General features: G+C 42.8%; 1 protein-coding gene and 1 non-coding gene across 6 annotated transcripts in view; both read left to right on the plus strand.

Moving 5' to 3' along the window:
• Positions 1–17139, plus strand: part of SYNE3 (spectrin repeat containing nuclear envelope family member 3) — an 86324-nt gene that overhangs the window by 1603 nt on the left and 67582 nt on the right. The window contains exon 1 of one of the 5 annotated variants that reach the window (XM_069783553.1): positions 12471–12569. The exons of 1 other annotated variant lie outside the window; for it this stretch is intronic. The gene's annotated coding sequence lies outside the window, so the exon portion shown is untranslated. 3 more of the 5 variants (XM_069783552.1, XM_069783556.1, XM_069783554.1) reach the window with 3 other exon arrangements.
• LOC138685555 (small Cajal body-specific RNA 13) lies at positions 617–890 on the plus strand. The gene has a single exon (XR_011324855.1). It is a non-coding gene; the product is annotated as a small Cajal body-specific RNA 13 (non-coding RNA).

Below are 17139 nucleotides of genomic sequence, written 5' to 3' on the forward strand. Positions count from 1 at the left end.
AGTTCACATATTGTTGATGAACGCTGTGCATTGTGTGTGTCAGTATGTTTTGCATTCAGCAGAACATCAGAAGCCAGATCACAGGCTGATCAAGACGCAGAGAAGTTACTGTTTTCTGTGGCTTATTTGTTTTGACTAACATGGTGCAAGGTTGTGCAATATGGAAACAAAAAATAGTACGCAGTTCGTGCTAGATAAAACTTCAGTAAATTCTGCAAAGCAAAAATGTGGGTTTTTTTATTTGTTGAACTGCTATGGTATACAGAGGCTTGACGAGCGTCATAGCCCAAGTGGTCTAGTTTGTTGTTTTAATCTAGCAGAAAGACTCCTGACACTTCAAGATCCTGGGGAGTCAGAGGGGAATTAAAATAAAATTGAGTAAAAAGAAAGAGATCTTTCTATTCTTAAAGGCAACTAAATGTTTTCTTTCAAAAAAATGTCGGGCTATGAACAGAACTTCGCAGTATTTGCCTTCCTGAATTTCATTCTAGCTATTTCCACAGGGATGTGGTTCGTAAGAAATTATAAGTGAAATAAGGACATCAAACTGAAGTGTAATAAACCCTTATGAGAATATGTTCCTTCTGGAATAACATAACCACAGTTGTAGTTTAATCCTCTGTAGTCCAAGAGATGCCCTTGGTTGTTAGTACTCTGGGCATACCAGGCTTGCAGAGAGAGCACCTGCTTGAGGAAGCCGAGGCATGCCTGTAAGAGTCGCAGCAGCAACATGCGCAATATTCCTCTAACAGTTAACGAATCTGTTGCCACGGAGATAATGACTTATCCCATGTCATTATTGATCCATCAACAGTAAGAGCAATTTTGCAGTCTGATATTGTTTAGCAAATAGAGTAACATCTGCTGAACACTGAAAAACTGCTATAAATTTTAGAAAGCTTCTCTGAAGTCTGTGTACTGGGTTAAATAAAAGTACCTGAATTTATAGTTAATCACTGCGGTTTTGTGAGATTGGCCTGTGAGATAATATTAAGCTTTACAGAATGCTTTTTAATAAAATAGTTAGTATGGTCAAATGCTTTTGGATTGTGCAACATGCAGCACTCTCTTAGTTGATAAACACTTTTCCCTACTGATAAGACTTGGAACAATTAGCCCATGTACACTTTAGAAACAAAGAGATAATTATTTGTTACCTGGTCCAGTCTTCTATTAGTCTAAGTGAAACTTCTTGTATTTTCCAGATAATGATTTAAATCATCTGTTCAGAAGAAGTATTAATGGGACTCCCATAAGACTCCTGACATTTTGCTGATGTTCCTGTTAGAAGACCTGTCACCTCATTTTGAAAACAGTAATAAAAGCGCCAGTATTCAAACTGCAGGGCTTAAATGCTCATAGTAACAAATTAGGTTACTTCCAGGCATTTTGCTGCTGAACAGAATTACTAGTTACAAATTGGTGGTTTGAGCTTCTTACTCAGTGCACAAGAAGGTAGACATTTAAGAATGATACTGTCAGCAGAAAGTTGTTTTGTTTGTTTTTTAAAAAGGTGAGGGTTAAGTTAGCTGGTGAGAAAGATCAGAAGAAAAGTCTCAGTTCAGCTTATCGGAACAGGACACCTCTTCGTGTCCAAGTCAGATAGCCGTGTGTCTTTCTGACTTGTGATAGTGCCTGGAAGTGAAGTCCCTTATTGCCCCTTAACGATTGAGCTCTACTTAGATGGTTTTATTGTCTCTTGAAGCTTTTTAGTGGGATGGCTTGAGCTCCAGCTGTTCTACATGCCAGGTAAATAATTTCAGCATACCATCAAGGCAACATCTGGCAGCACCAACATATCCTCAGTTTTGAGAGTATTAAGAATGCTTAAAATGTACCTGCAGTTCTGGACTGCACAGTTAAAACTTGTGTGGGATGCCTAAATTTTGAATACTGAAGAAATGTCTGTGAAAAGTTCTTGCTTATTTTGAAGGTGTGCTAGTTTGAAAAAGTACAACAAGCAGCAGAACCGTAAAAGTGCTATGGGGGTTTTACTGGCGTAGAAACTCAGGTCCTGTGGGAAATTGACATTTTGGAGTCTGAACTGTATCTAACTTCCTGTTTTGGACCTAATCTAGAGACCTATATGCAAGTTTGTTTCTGAACTAGATGGGTAATTAAATAATATTTATGGATTTATAGCACATTCCCATGAGGGTGTTTGTGTTAGCTTTAAAATAAATGGTCCATTTCATAAATGACAGAGGCAAAGACTATGTATGCAATTACCTAAGTCAGTTTAGCTGGTGGGTGATCTACATGATCTAAGGCAGCTTTTTGACTTAGATGGTGTAAGGATGCCTTTGGCAGAGAGAGGTCATGCTAATAATCAAAGGAAAAAATGTCTGAGCCCCACATTTAACAAATAGAATGGAAAATCATGTTCAAGCTTGGGTGTGGACCTTTAAATGAGACAGTCTTGAGACTTCAAGCTTGCTTCTTAATGACACTGATCTCAACATATGCCTCTTTGTAGTAACACTCTGCTTTGCGAATTGTGAAGCTGTCCTGGAGCAAGGACATGTAGTGTGACCTTTGTAATAGAGCATTAGAATTATTCTTTGGGATAAGCGAGCTTCTTGCAACTATTCTGCCTGACCAGAGTCTGTTAGACACTTGTTGCTTATTTGCAGATGGTAATGGTGCTGGAGTCTTCCAGTATTACAGAGGAAGCATAATTTTATATACATCTGACTTATATGCAGAGCTGAGAAACATTACCTCTAATGAGAAAACCTCTTGCCTCTTTTCACCCAGGAGTTATGAATGCCAAAATCTTTCACAGGCCTGAGAAAGGACTGGGCAAACTCTAGAAAGTAAAATTGATCTGCTAAATATAAAGATACTGTTATTGGATGAAGTCTTGAGCCATAGAAAGCTAGGGACTGGGATTGTAACTATATGCATGTCCTGTTCTTTGCTTCCTGTGCATTCACTCTTGACCAGTGTTGCAGAAACAGGGTCCTGGGCTCTGAGTTTCTGATTTAACTTGGTATGGTAATTTGTAGAAATTGTAATTTACTTAAAAAGCTGGAAATGTCTTCTGGTCTTCCATAACCGTGGGAAAACCCCAGGGCACACTGCCTGTAAGAAGGATTCTTGTGCCCCAGTTAAGTTCTACTGGCATACTCTGGCTATAGTTGTGATGACAGGAGTGCTTTTGTTGGCTTAGCTTGTTTTAAGATTGTGCAGTTGCTGTCGGGCAAGAAAAGTTCCGATTAGCATGTATTTTGTGTCCACAAGGGGGCTCTGGCAGCTCTGGTCTGGCGGCTGGTGATCCCCGAGTTATGCACTTCGCTAAAATGGCAGGCTGTAGTAACTGAATGTTTGTTGCCTCTGAGAGCAATTACATCTGTTCTTGTTTAGCACTTTTGAATTCCTTTATCTCTTTATATGTAAAAGTTTAAAAAAAAAATTACAGTAAGTTATTTTTCTATGTCATTTTGAGAAATGCATCTCATGTTACAAAAACTTGCCTCAACTTTAACACAGTACTGGCCATTTGTTCTCCTCTGTGGCAGAAGACGGATAGTACTAAGCATGTGTCATCACACGTGAGTTTCAACTGTATGAGATACTTCTCCAAGTAAAAATTAAGAGTTTTGCACACATCAATATATTTGTAAAGTAGATGGAATTGTTATGGAGAATCTTGGTTATATTTTTCTTTAATCTTAGTATTTTTAAACTTGGTACTACAATATTTCAATAAAGTTTTTATTTTTTCATCATGCACCCTTTAGTCTTTCAGTTTTTTCTAGGAATGTGTGTATACATTTTAACACATTTTTAAGTTCTTATAATGTTTACATGGGTAAGGCTGTAGCAACTAGGTCTGATGGCACTGACAGTGGAAACTGCTAAAGCAGTGTTGCATAAAATTAGGAATAGAGTTTTGGGTAAAAAAAAAAAAGTCTCTGCCATGAAAAAGATAGTGGGGATAGGACTGAAAGGGCTAAAGTTGAGTGGCGCATGCAAAATGGGCTTTCCCACAAGCGTGGAAATGAAACCTCAAAGCTTTTAGGTGAGAATCTAGTGGCAGCATGTCTCAGCCTTCTGTGCCACTGGTTTCCTTAGTGACCACCCTATGGTGATGAGCAACCAGCTTGTGCTCTTTCAGTCACTCCCTGCACAAGTTACCAGAGTCACATTGTGATCCAAGGTGGTTCATGCAAGGATCAATGTGAATTTGCACTGTGAAGTTTTTTTGTTGATGGACTTCTAAGGAAACAAGCGTGGATACAGGTTGTTAAAGGAATGCTCTTGGACTTGCAAAGTAGGACACTCAAGGAATGTTAGATACAGGCTGAACAACTTTCAGAATCATGTATAAGAGGTCAAACCAAAGTTTTCATTGTGACATGACATCTTTTTTGCCAGAAATGCTACATGTTCAGTGCATAGGCACGGATTTTCTTGGTGTGCCCTGAGGTTCAAAGGAAGGCTGCTTGCACGAGGACAGTACCGAAGCCTTTAATATGTCCTCCTTAGATGGACATTATTTTGATCTCTGTTATGGAAGGAAACCTGGAAGTACAGTCCTCAGCAGTGCTCACTGCTGGTGTTTCTCTTTGAGTGTTTGTGCTGATATAGTTTGAAGGCTGACTTGGAAAAGTTTTCAGCCCTTGCAGTTGTAATTAGAATCAATGAAGCAAAGAGTATGTGAAGTTGGAAAATAAGAAGTACTGCAAAAACTATTGGTTAAAGTTAGGTGTCTTAAACCAGGTTTCTGAAATCAGTGGGTGCTTTGAACTTGCTGTGTTTTAAATCTCTGCTGCTAACCACAGATACTGATGTTGCAGGTAAATTGTGAGCTCCACTATGTTAAGCTTTCTGACAAAGTGTCCATGAGTATGGTAGGAATATTTTGGATCACTTGGTTTTCAGAGGAGTTTTTATCTGATGTGAAGAAAATTAGACCCAAAGACCTAACAAACTTAAAATGGGAAAGAGGAGTGGGTGTGTTGGCATACTTGCATTTGTGTGGACTAAAAGATCAAGAACAGAGTCAAAGTACCTCTTGTGGGAGGTAAAAATACACATTCTTAAAGGGGAGGCCAGAAACTTGAATTTTTAGATCGCTACACTTACTTAAAAACAAAAACTTGTAAAACCAGAAATATCAGTATAAAGATGAGGCAGTTTGGGGGGGCTTGATATTCTAAAATATTTTTTTCTCCTTTTTTGAAGTATGAAAACCTGTATCTCTTGAAAATCTGACTGTTCTAAGAACAGGCAAACTAACTTGAGAGAGCACTGCCAAATGCCCCATACAGGTACTGTGATTTTCTTGATTCTGACTGTGCACACGCAGCATTTTTAATGCTCATAACTGCATGACACAAACATACAGGTTTCTTTGGTTACTAACCATGCACTTCCAGAGGACAAGCAGTTCTTTCACAGAATAGGCAGCTTCTCCATAAATACGAGCATATGCACCTTTCCTAAATGTGCATGAAAATAATTGCATAGAAGTTCTCTCTAATTGTAATGCTTACCTTTAAGTTAATTTCTTGCAATTCAGTGATCGAAATCTCAATGCTGCAGTACTCTGAACTCTTCCTCTGAAGTTCATAGTAGCCTTCCTCCCTTGCTGATGTCCATGGCAGCCGAGATTGCTCAGTGGCCCCCCCTTGGTCATGGCTAGTAACTCGTAGGATAAAGAACTTGTACTGGAAAGTTGTGTGCTATTTAACTGTAGCACTTGTTGGGCTTGTACAAATGCCTGTTTTATAATCAGCTTGACTTCATTTAAAAAAAGAAAAAAGCATTTGCGCCCTGGGAACAAAAGCCTGGGAAAAAGCTCTGAGTTTTAGAACAAGCACTTTTCTTATGACAGTGGGGCACAGATCACTGAATTGTCCTTGGACTCCCTTCCCCATTAGTAGCCCTTTTGCTCTTTGTCCAGAGATTTGTTTAGATACTAGTTTGCAATTGTTGCTAGTCCTGGGAAACATGAGGAGACAAAGGTACATCCTAGCAGCTGCTTTCTGTACTTTAGTTTGAGACATTTGGTCAGAGGAAGTTGGCCTGTGCTCTGTTGTAGTTTCATGCTAGACTACTGTGGCGAATGATTTAAGGTCCTTGTGCCATGGAAGGAGGAAAGTAAAACTAAAGGCTTCTCCTAGAACTATAGTCTTTTAAACACTGGCATACAAGTCTTGTTTTGTGTAGCATGTGTTTCCCATCCCTCAAAAGACTAGATGCAAACAAATAAATTGTTTCACAAAGCTGGTGTATCTAGAAACAGGGAGACTAGTACAGATGAAAGCGTAGCTCCAGACTGCTGAGTCTCAGGGAAATCAAAATACCAAAACTGCACTTGCGGTGTGAAGGGAAGCAAAGAGAGCCACATGTAGTCGCATGTGATTAATTTTAATAGTAGAAAGCTTATGGAATGTTATATTTCAACAGTTGTCTTTGCTACTTATCCAGAGGACTCCAAAGAGGTTTTTTTTTTTTTAAACTACCTCTGGCATCTCCTTCTGTAACTTTAAAAAAAAAAAAAAAAAAATTGTGGAGAGGAGCAAGGAAAAAAAAACAATCCACTGGAGCTGGACACAGATTTGGCTTCAAATCCTGATTTTCAGTGAGCCTTGGCTTCCCTTGGCTTGGCTTCTGCTGGTGTCAATGGGAGCATTGCTATTAGTTACAACAGTTATCATTGCATACTCCTAAACCTACAACCTTCCATTTTGTTGCTGCTTCCTTCAGACTTTAAAGGCAGAGGTCAACATAACCCTTCCCTCATCTGCTTTCTGGCATGGCTAGATTGCTGCTCCAGAACATCTAGTCTTCTAGGCACATTCATACTCCAGCAAACTGTGTGTCTGCCTGTGGTTTGAGGTTTCTGGGTGCTACTGTAATACAGTCAGTAAACCTTTTTTGGTCCACAGAGAGTTCACACCGTAAATCAATAATTGCATAAAATCTGACTTGTCTTCAGCTGCTGTCTTAAAGATTAAAAATGCTGATTATATGTAGGATTATGCATAAACCTAATTAATTTTCATACTTTTTTTTTAAGTGGGTTAATATTGGGGTTTTTTTCCTGTTTAAATAGAGTATAAAACACATGCAAAACAGAGAATATCTTTCCTTTCAAAATGTGGGGAGACATTTGGACTTGTCTTTATTCCTATACCAGTTTACCATGGATGTCAAGTCTGTGTTCTTTAATTCACTTATTAATTAATCAAATTCTCATAGGTGAAAAACATGAAGATTTACAGGTAAGGAATAGTTTCTGGTTTTAATATACCAGCTATAATTCATGTGATTTTTAGACTATCTTTCTCATTGTTTGTAGGCTTGCACGGGATTCACAAGTGGTATGTGCTCTGTAAGTGCAGCGCTCCAAACCACATAAGCCTCAGCAATTCTACTGTCCTATCGCATCTGGAGGGAGACATGTCATAAGAGCAAGCTTCTCTATTTCTATTTACTAGTTGAGAAACTTTTTTCTTTTACCCCCTTCTTTTCTCAAAGATACTTCTACACTCTTCTCCAGTTTGCAGCCTCCTTCTATTTCCATGTTAATTTATCTTCCTAACTTAAACAGGTCACTGAGGGCTGAAAAGACACTTGGGAAAAGAGAGCTATGCAGAACAGTGCACTTCAAAAATATATTGTGAAGGAGGTAGCTGAAATCAGGGAAGATTCCTCAAGGAAACAAAGTAAATCCAATCTTTTGGTCTCATTGCAAAATGTAGACATAAACTGTATTTCCTGCATAGCTGCTAAGCTTGCTGATGCCTAAATGTTAGAGACAACCTGGCAGTAAAAAAAAAAAACAAAACCCTCAAGTAACCCCAGGGTATGGGGCACAGAGAGCAAACAGTGTGGGACTTCATAGTCTGCTAGTGAAGATGCTCCTCAGGGCAAGGAGAGTCGCAGCTTGGGGTTCTGCTCCTACCCGTCTGTGCCTCTGATTTGGTCTATGCTCAGTTGTTCTCTGGTTGACACTTTTGCTTGAAGACTGTTTTTTAGAACAAAATCATTATATTGGTACTCAGATACACAGTCTTAATTTTTTTCCATATAGAAGCAGTATTAAAAAAGCTTCCTTTTAATAAAGCCAACATGAGGACTTTCACTACTGCAGATGCATCAGGAAAACGGCACCAGTGTAGTTAAGTGTACAATGACCTTTTTCTATTGTTTTTCTGTTTGCTAGCTGTGAAGTGATACTGCTTCCAAAGTTCAAGTTTGATCCCTTTATCAGCTTTTAACACCCCTAGTGTACTCTTTTGGGCACTGAGTGTTTCTTCTTATATTTAGGGAGAAAAGAAAAGCTTTCCGAGTGCTTTCAGACTGTTAAAGATGTGTAGGCCCCAGACTGAAAACAAACAAGAGCAGAGCCTGTGAGAAACTGCAAAGAAAATAGAAGGAATAATGATTCTCAGGAAAGGGAGTTGCTGCTTTGCTCAGGAGACAAAAATTGTTTGATATAAGTATGGAGGGTGAATGTTATTTATGAATGTTTTGATAGTGCTGGAGGACTCCAGTATCGTCAGTGACAAGTGTTCCTTTAGAGCATATGTTCCAAATAATATGGTGTGATTCAGGCAAGTGGTGTTCACATGAATCCTGATATGTCTAGTGCGTGTGATGCAAACAGTCTGTTTTGCTCATAAATAAATGGAGCAGTGCCTCAGCCGGTTCATACTGGCTTAACTCTTTTTGAATTCAGTGGACTTATGTCAGTTTTTGTCTGCTAACCTTGCTCCCGCATTATTTTTACTGTTAGGCTTGCTTCCATCAATTGCAGAAGCTGCAGAGGTCTGAGGCCTCTTCAGCAGTATCTTGCACCTAACAGAAAACTTGAAACAAATTTCCTCTGTTTCTAATTGAATACACTTACTGCAGTTCTGGGAGTGATACTGGGAGTAGTAAGTCCAGATTTAAATATCCTATGTGCTGAAGGCTCCTATTCTCAGAAGGGTATATGGGTGTAAAGGACTTGATTTACAACAGTTGATTTAATGGATGTTAACACTCTGTGTATTTAACATTGTGCAAACTCCATTTGACTGCAGTCTTCTGTGATACTTGCTAACTTCCAGTTTGAGATGAAATTCCAAATTTGAAAACTAATGAATAAGAGGCACCAACTATCACTTTTCTTCTCTTTACATGGAAGCATATGGGCACAAAAAATCCAAAAATAAGTTAATTTGGAATCTGTCTTGTAGAATCTGTGCTTAAATTTCAGGTGTCCTTGGAGTGTTAAAATATCCAAATGTGTCCATGAGTTAGAACTCAGGTGAATAGAAAATGCTTAACTATGGGGGAGTATTTGGGCCAGGGGCATCAGAACTGATCCTGTACATAGCACAAAGTCCCACTTCCCTGTCAGTCCATGCCCGGGATGTGGAGCAGAATTAGATAAAACATAAATTCCAAAATATGTCACAGGGGGAATGTGAAATGCCAGGTTAAGTCCGGATGATCTCTGCATGAATACAGGGCAGGAAGTTAGCCTGGTTCACTGATGTGGTCCTTGCCCTAGTGCTCCTGAAGATGCAGTGTTTTGACATTAGCATTTAGAGTTTATGGCTCTTCATTCCACACCAACTGAGGAGAGAGTGCTTCTGTAGCAACTCCTACCACCACCCACAGAAGCTTTCTGTCAAGCAATGTGCAACTTCTAGTAGCTATAAAACAATGCAAAAAAACCCCCAGAAAAACAAAAAAAAAACCCTGAGAAGCCCCAATGTTGAAACCTGTCATGCCAAAGACATATGTCACTGGTATGCTGCACACAAATGTTACTCTGCCAACAAATGTTGTTCTTCCCACCCCAAGACTGCCATGTGACTCATTATTTGAATAACCATTTTACATTGCTGTACCCAAGCAAACATAAAGGGAAACATCTTAATATCTTGTAATACTTGTTTGTCATCAGTTATGAGTGTGAATAAATGGGCATATTATGCTAATAAGAGAGAGCAGCTACCCTGCAGCATTATAAGTGCTTCTCTGTTGTCCTAAAGATGTTGTGCAGGTCCTCCTGTGGAATGAACCATGCCAACACCATTGTTACTTTTGCAGTATTTGGTGCTTTCCACCCAGTCTCTTGGGTATTCTGCTTATCACAGGAAATGTCTGAAAATGCTGTATATTCACTGACAAATACTTGTGGTTTGGTTGAGAGGCTTGGCCAACTGCTTCTAAAAATACATTCCTTTCTTCCAAGGAAAGAGAGCTAGGGCTGCTGCTCTTTCCTTTTCAGAAACTCCTCCACCCTTCTACACTGCTTGCAGTCATTCTAACCTCTCCTTTGTTGTTTAGGTGTGGTGTGTGGGCAGCTTTATATTGTTTGGGTAATGCACTGAATGCTCATTTACTTAATGCCTGCTGTTTGCCTGTGTATATTTGTTTTTCTAACTCAGCATGTACAAAGCTGTTTGAGGTAGTAAAATCAGAGCCATGAAAGCCTCTACATTGGGAAATGCAGAAAAGGAGCTTAATGCAAGCAATTTTTAGATACAGTGATACATTGTCTAACACCAGCAAGCTTTCTGAATACAAGGGGCTGGTTTTATTTTGGACTTGAGAAGGTCTAGGTATATAAAGTAATTTCTGAGGACTGGCTTCATAAGGTATTAATTGCTGCCAGTGAGGGTTTCTCATGTACTCGCTGTGATGACAGCCAGTTTTCCCAATGCAAATTCACAGATAAGATTTTCAATTCCCTATCATCTACCTATTCTAGACACATTCCTTTGGAGTCCAACCATTTTGGGTTGTAACCAGTTCCTCACACTATTCCAAAAGTCCTTATGAGATAATCAGCTCTGAATTACTATGGGGCAAGAGCAGGTGCATAGGCATAGATGCAGTTTTTACACTGGTGATATAAACTTTGTTCCAGGTAAATAGTCTGTCAAAACTACTCTAGTAAATAAATTTGATTTCCCAAGTTAGGTGATAGGCTTGTCCACAAACAGCGGGAGATTACAGCATTCAGTTTCCCTCTCAGTGACAACCTAAAAGATCATAGTCACTTAAAAATGTGCCACTACAGGACCCACCATGGGCATTCAGAGATTCAAAGTCAGAACCAGCTGTAAAACTACACTCCTCACCATTAAGTTCTGACAAAATTTCCATTTACCTTTTCCACTGCTGGTGAGGGATGATGATTCCTGATGGTTTCGGAACAATTTCAGTATAGAGCTATTCCAGTTAAGGCTGTGTTGGTACAGGGATGGCAGATCACCTTGAATACCTGGCTGTGGGCAGAAGTGAGCCCACGAAGGCTCCCCTGGCTGATGCAGCCATATAACACTACTGATGTGGGCCAGCCTATCCCACCTGGCATTAGAGGGTAGAGAGCCGTTGTCCCCCGCTTCTCACCCACTCTGGGAGCTCACCCTCTCTTCACTTCTGAACCACGTATCTCGAGGCTCTTGGCTGCAGTACTGTTATCCATGGTCAGAGACTTTTATCACAAGTAGCTGTTTTTTCTGCTCATTAGGCAGATGAACTGCTCAAGTTCCCAGCAGCAGAGGGCAGCAACATAACCTCTGCCAAAGAGTATGTTTTTGTGCCTTATGAAATACAAACTTCTTCACAGGCTCATTCAGTTTGTTTACGTTATAGTATTGTTCAAATACAAAGAAGCTGTTCGTTCTTTCCTCCTTCCCTCGCTGTGGCTCGAAGCACTGGCTTTCATGAGATGATAACTTTCTGATGCCGCAGATTGAGCACAAGATGTTGACGACTCTCTGGCTTCTCTCGCTGGGCTACAGAACTGATGCTGTGGCTGGCAACACACCACCACTGCTGCTCCTTTTGTTGCTAACTGATTTTTGCATAATAAGCTGAGCATACGCTGTAGTCCTTTTGCTGGGATAGGTTACAGAGGAAACAGGTTTTGTTTCCTAAGTGGTTGGTTGGTGGTTGGTTTTTTTGTTTTTTTCCAAAATGTCAGTTACACCACTCTGTGCATCCAAATGAATTCCTGTTTGTACTAACGGCGATGAGCTGGGGTTGTTTCATTTACTTGTAACTGCTGAAATGCAGGGCCGCCTTCTTGCTCTCTGGGCATTCAAAAGAAACGTTAAGAACCTTGCCCAGGTGTTGGCACGGATCGCTGGGGCTACCGGCACCTGTCAAGATCGTCCGTGGTTTGTCACCCATCTCCTGCCGTTGGCGACTCTCACAGCTCCAAGCCTGCCAGAAGATGGTACTGTGAGAAACTCGGCTGCTTCCCTTCGACTGCGTTTTACTCCGCTAAAAACAGCGGAGTGCCGGCGCTCACCTGCTGCCTGTGGCCACGGCCGCCCGCCTGCCGCCGCGCAGGGCCAGCCAGCGCCGGGCCGGCCTGCTCCCGGCCCCCGGGCAGGGACGGGGCCTGCCGGGCCGCCCGCCCGCCGCCCCGCCGCCCTCGGAGGGGCTCCTCTCACGGCGGCTCCCGGCCGGCAGGGCGGGCCGGCGGCGCCGGCCGCGGCCCGCGTTGCATAACGCCGCCCGCCGGGCCGGGCCACGGCGGCGAGGGCGGGCCCTCCGCGCAGCCCCCGGAGCGGCGGGGCCCGTGCCGGGCGGCCCCGGCGAGGGTGAGCGAGCGGCCGCAGCGCGGGGCGGGGGGGGGAAGAGGCACCGCGGCCCCTGGGGCTGCCGGCGGGGGAAGCGGCGGCGGCGGCGGGTGCCGCGGCGGTGAGTGGGGCGCCGGCCCGCGGGAAGGGGCCTGCGGCGCTGCCGGGGGCGCTGCTCGGGGCCTGGTGCCGGTGCCGGGGGAGTTGGGCCGGGGGAGGGCGGAGGGGGGTACAACGGTGAGGCGGCGGCGTTCCGGGACTGCGGCGTCCCGTCCTGTCCCGCCGGGGAGGGGGCCGGCGCAGCGCGGGGGAGGCTCGGCTCGGCTCACCTCACTGACAGCCCGCCCGGCGCCCAGACCCGCCTCCCGTTGCTCGGCGCTGCCCCCCCCGGCCCCGTCCCGCGCCCCTCCGCCTCCGGGATCGGCGAGGCGGGGTGAAACGCCGCCAAGGCAGCGGGCGCCCGGCCCCCGCTCGGCCCCGCCGCCGCCCGCCTGGCAGCCGCCGCGCCTTGGCTTGTCCCCCGAGCCGACCGCCCCGGTGCCGTCCGCCGCCGCGCAGGTTTGTGGTGCCGCCGCACGGTGTAACGGTTGCAGCGGGTACAGCCGGGACGGAGGCAGGAGCGGAGGCAGGGCTTCTTGCCAAGGCAGCTCCCCGGGCCGTACGAGGGCTCCCTGTCTACTACCGATACGTATATAGTAACGTAGCTGCAGGAACTGCAGCGTACCTCCCCAAATAATACAAGCTAAACGGGTAAAACCGTCTCTTTAACTTCTTTTTTTTAAAAAAAAAAATCACATCTGTGAATGAGTACCTGCCTGCTGGAAGCGCTCAACTGCATTCTGCAACTTTACCTTCCCAGATGTCAGGCTCTTGCCGAAGCCGGGTTGCTCAGCATTGTCAAATGTCTTCGTCTCTCGGTCCCCGCTGCCGGCGCTCTGCTGCAGTTTCCAAGCTCCTTGTTTCTGTTCTCCTTCCCCAGCCTCTGTCCCCTTCAAATCTATTAAATATACCCTAACTCGGCTCTGATTTCCCTTAAGCAGATCTGACCTTGTCTCCCTTTTTCTTCCCAAACAGTTAGGTTTCCCAGTTTTTCTGTGATAAGAGCTGCTACCCTCGTTTTTAGATTCTGTACAACTTCTGTATGTAAACCCCCCCACCCCAATGTGTAGTAAGGCTTCAGTTTCTCGTACGCTTGTTTCTGATACCTCTTTTATTCCCAGATCTCTATTTGTTTGACCTGCGTGAATTTAGGTCTTTGTCCAGGAAACCTGTATTCCTAGAAATGGCTCTACTCAAATAGGTTAAGAGACTGAAATCTGCAGGAATTATGGATGTATATGATGATTAATTATGAAAATGATGGTTGCAAGACACTGCTTTCTTTTGCAAGTTCATCAGAGTGGGATGCCTGCCTTCTCTTTTGCCTCAAATCTAAGCCTGGCTATCTTAAATCATTAATGAAAAAGACTATCGCTACGCTACTTTTACCAGCTCCTTGCCACTGCTTTTCTATGTTCATTTTAAGCCCTAGGCATGCTGCAGGCCATTTGAAAATCTTTGTACACAGTTGTGGTTTTCTGGGGAAAGAATTTAAAAAATGCAACAAAATTTTAAAAGCTGATTGGTTGCTTCAAGTGTTTTCCTTCTTTTTCTAAAAGTGTCTCAAATCTGTGGGTTGTTGAAATGCACATCAGCTTGGCACAGCCTCCGTGGTTGCCAAGTGTGTGAGCCAGTTGGATCTCAAGGAAATGTAACTTGCTGCAGTCAGTCCTGTGGCGACTTTTATTTCAACAAGATGCAAACATCTTTTGGTGAGTCACGGGGCATTGTTCCCTACAAACAAGCTGCCAGGAAGTGGAGTCTGACAAAGCTGATGGGCTCTCTATAAAAACAGTTTTCCCCTACACCCAGTGCTGTTTTCAGATTCTCTGTGAATCATCAGATCCGGAGTCCTCTCAAATCCCAAACGAAAGCAGAATTAGCTACCATTCAGGGTGCGGTACTGTGGTGCTTGACTCTCTTCTTGTAGTCTTTCTTCTGATAGTTCCAGTTCTTTCCTTCAGCCGTGTATTTCACTGCTTCTCCTTTACCTCCCATCCTAGCCAAGACTTCTGCTGTGCTTCCAAGTCTGTTCCTGGTGTGTATTGTCCTCTGTGTGGCCTTCGTGCACTGACCTTACTGAAAAGAGTGTCTAGCTTTTCCTCTTGTATAAGCCATTTTTCTGTGCCCCTCCAGTTATCTGTGGCTCTCAAATCATCCTGAAAACCTCTGTGTACGCTTGTGGATGCTCGGCCTCAGGATGTGGCTGTACCTGGATCCACATGACTGTGAAGAGCAATGCCACTCCAAATGCTCCAAACCTAGCACCTGCATCACAGCTTCAAAAAGATAACTAGCCTTCATCTTTTAGCATAGCTTCTATTGGAAGTTTCAACTTCTATTCCCAGTTTCAACTGAGTGTGACGTAAGGAGAACAGCTCCAAGGTAATTAAGTTCTTGCAAATGTTGTAGAAACAGGCCAACAGGGAAAAGCAAGTCTAGAGTCAGACAGTTGCCAATTTTCTCCAGTTTTTAGCTTAGTGACTGAGTGATACGTTCATATGTGACTGCCTCCATTTGGCAATAAGATATTTGGTGTAAATGAAGTTGCAAAGAGAAAAGGAGAAGGATTTTCTGGGTGAATGCCCCTGAACTGGCATCTCCCTCAAAACTTCAAAGAGATAAATAACTGATTTGACACATCACATTTTGAACAGGGAAACAGAAAATCTTAGTACAGTTCAGTGTAAACATTTAATCAACCAAGGAACACAGTTCTGTAGGAGATGTGATTTCCTGAGTTGTGCTGGTCACAAAGCGCTTTGTTTTTACATCTCTGCATCTCCAGGGCACAGCTCCTGTCTTTGTTCTGCCAGGCACACATTTGCGCAAGTACATCAAGTAAAGAAGGGCTATGATCTCATCTAGTGTCTTTAGATCTATTATATTTTGACAGAATTGGCCAACAGTTTCAAGACTTAACCGAATGTCATCATATAAGCATAATTCCCTTGAAACCAAGCAAAAGTGATGATCACTCATCCTGACTCAGAATAATGTATTTCTTGATGCGGCTGGTAGGGCAAATCCCAGATCATCTGTAGCAATGACAAGATACTGGATTTTTGTTTTGGTTTGGTTTTTTTTAACTGTTGGTCCTTGTCAGTTGTAGATGGGGTTTTGTGGCAGAGCTATGACCTGTCCTGGCAAACTTGTTCTACCATATATACAGGTGCAATGATGTCCTTAGAAAGGATCCCTTTGCAACTGCATTGTACATGTCCACATAAGGACTGTGGGCTAAGTGTGAATCCTGGCAACTCAGGCATGTGAAAGGGAAAAGCCACGTGGTAACAGGAAAATTCTTGAGCTCATGGGATGGCAACAGAGGGTGTAACTGGCAAGGGAGTTTTTTACTTGGCACAGTTATCTGGAGACAAAGGTATTCAGGCACCTGAGATCAACAGGAATAAATATGAGGTTCCTAAATACCTCTCTGAGTCTGGCTAAAAACCTCCTCGCTGTCTTTGGAGTGTAGGCAGTGGAATACTTCTATTCTTCAAGGAAAATATCTCTTAAGGTAGTACTTACTGATGGTCAGTAATGTCTCAGCTTTCTCAGGCTTCATTTGACTGCAATTCTGTGAAATTAAAAAATGCAGAGCAGGTGTTCAGGTCTTTTTTGATCATGTGTGTCTGCTCTGCAAAAAACTGAATGGTAGGATTTGTGCCTTTAGTTAATATTGATTAAATAAACGTACTCTGAAATGACACAAGAAAAACTGAAAAGTTTAAAACTCAGTGTTTAAACTTCAAAACTCAGCCTGATATTGATTAGTGGTAGGCCCCGAACTACACATTCTTTAATTTTGCTAAAGTTTTTGTCTGAAATGTAATTCAATTGCCTGTAGCTGATATTGGCATATGTATTTAGGAAGGTAGAATTTTCTTACAGCAATTCTTCTGTGACTAGTTGTAGTGTTGTCAGCATCAACTTAAGTACATTTTCAAACAAAAGAACAAAATTGTATTTTTCTTGTTTGTTCTCTAGTGTTTGACTGTTTAGGGCATAACAGTCAGAGTTTTAAAGAAATAGAGTCTTTTTAAAAGAAAGTAGAGATCCTTACATAAAGAGCTCTCCTTACACACTCTTCTCCAGAGCTGGAGCTTCAAGTTGGTCCTTCCCTTCCGTGAGAATCCATGACTCTGCAACATCCTGACTTGCCACTGGATGAAGGCAGGGCAAGTAGTAGACATGCTGTCTGTTAGACATTGCTGTTGAATTCACTGCTTCACAGAATCAAAGTACTGTGAACTGTTGCTTATCATTATATGACCCTGTGTGGCTAATAAACTGAATCACAGGGTGGTACTGCCTGTATTACAAAAAAAATGACTTGTGGACTTGTGAGCCTTGCGGTATTTAACTTCAGCTATCTGAAGTGGCCCCACCTCAGTGTTGAAATAAACATGGTAGATCTGACAGGGAAGGGCATTCTCATTGACACCACGTGTCAGGTTAATAAGCAATCTTTTATGTCTCTGTCTGTCTG

Source organism: Haliaeetus albicilla, chromosome 5 (genome assembly GCF_947461875.1).
Source record: "Haliaeetus albicilla chromosome 5, bHalAlb1.1, whole genome shotgun sequence".
In the NCBI taxonomy this organism is placed as follows: Eukaryota; Metazoa; Chordata; class Aves; order Accipitriformes; family Accipitridae; genus Haliaeetus; species Haliaeetus albicilla.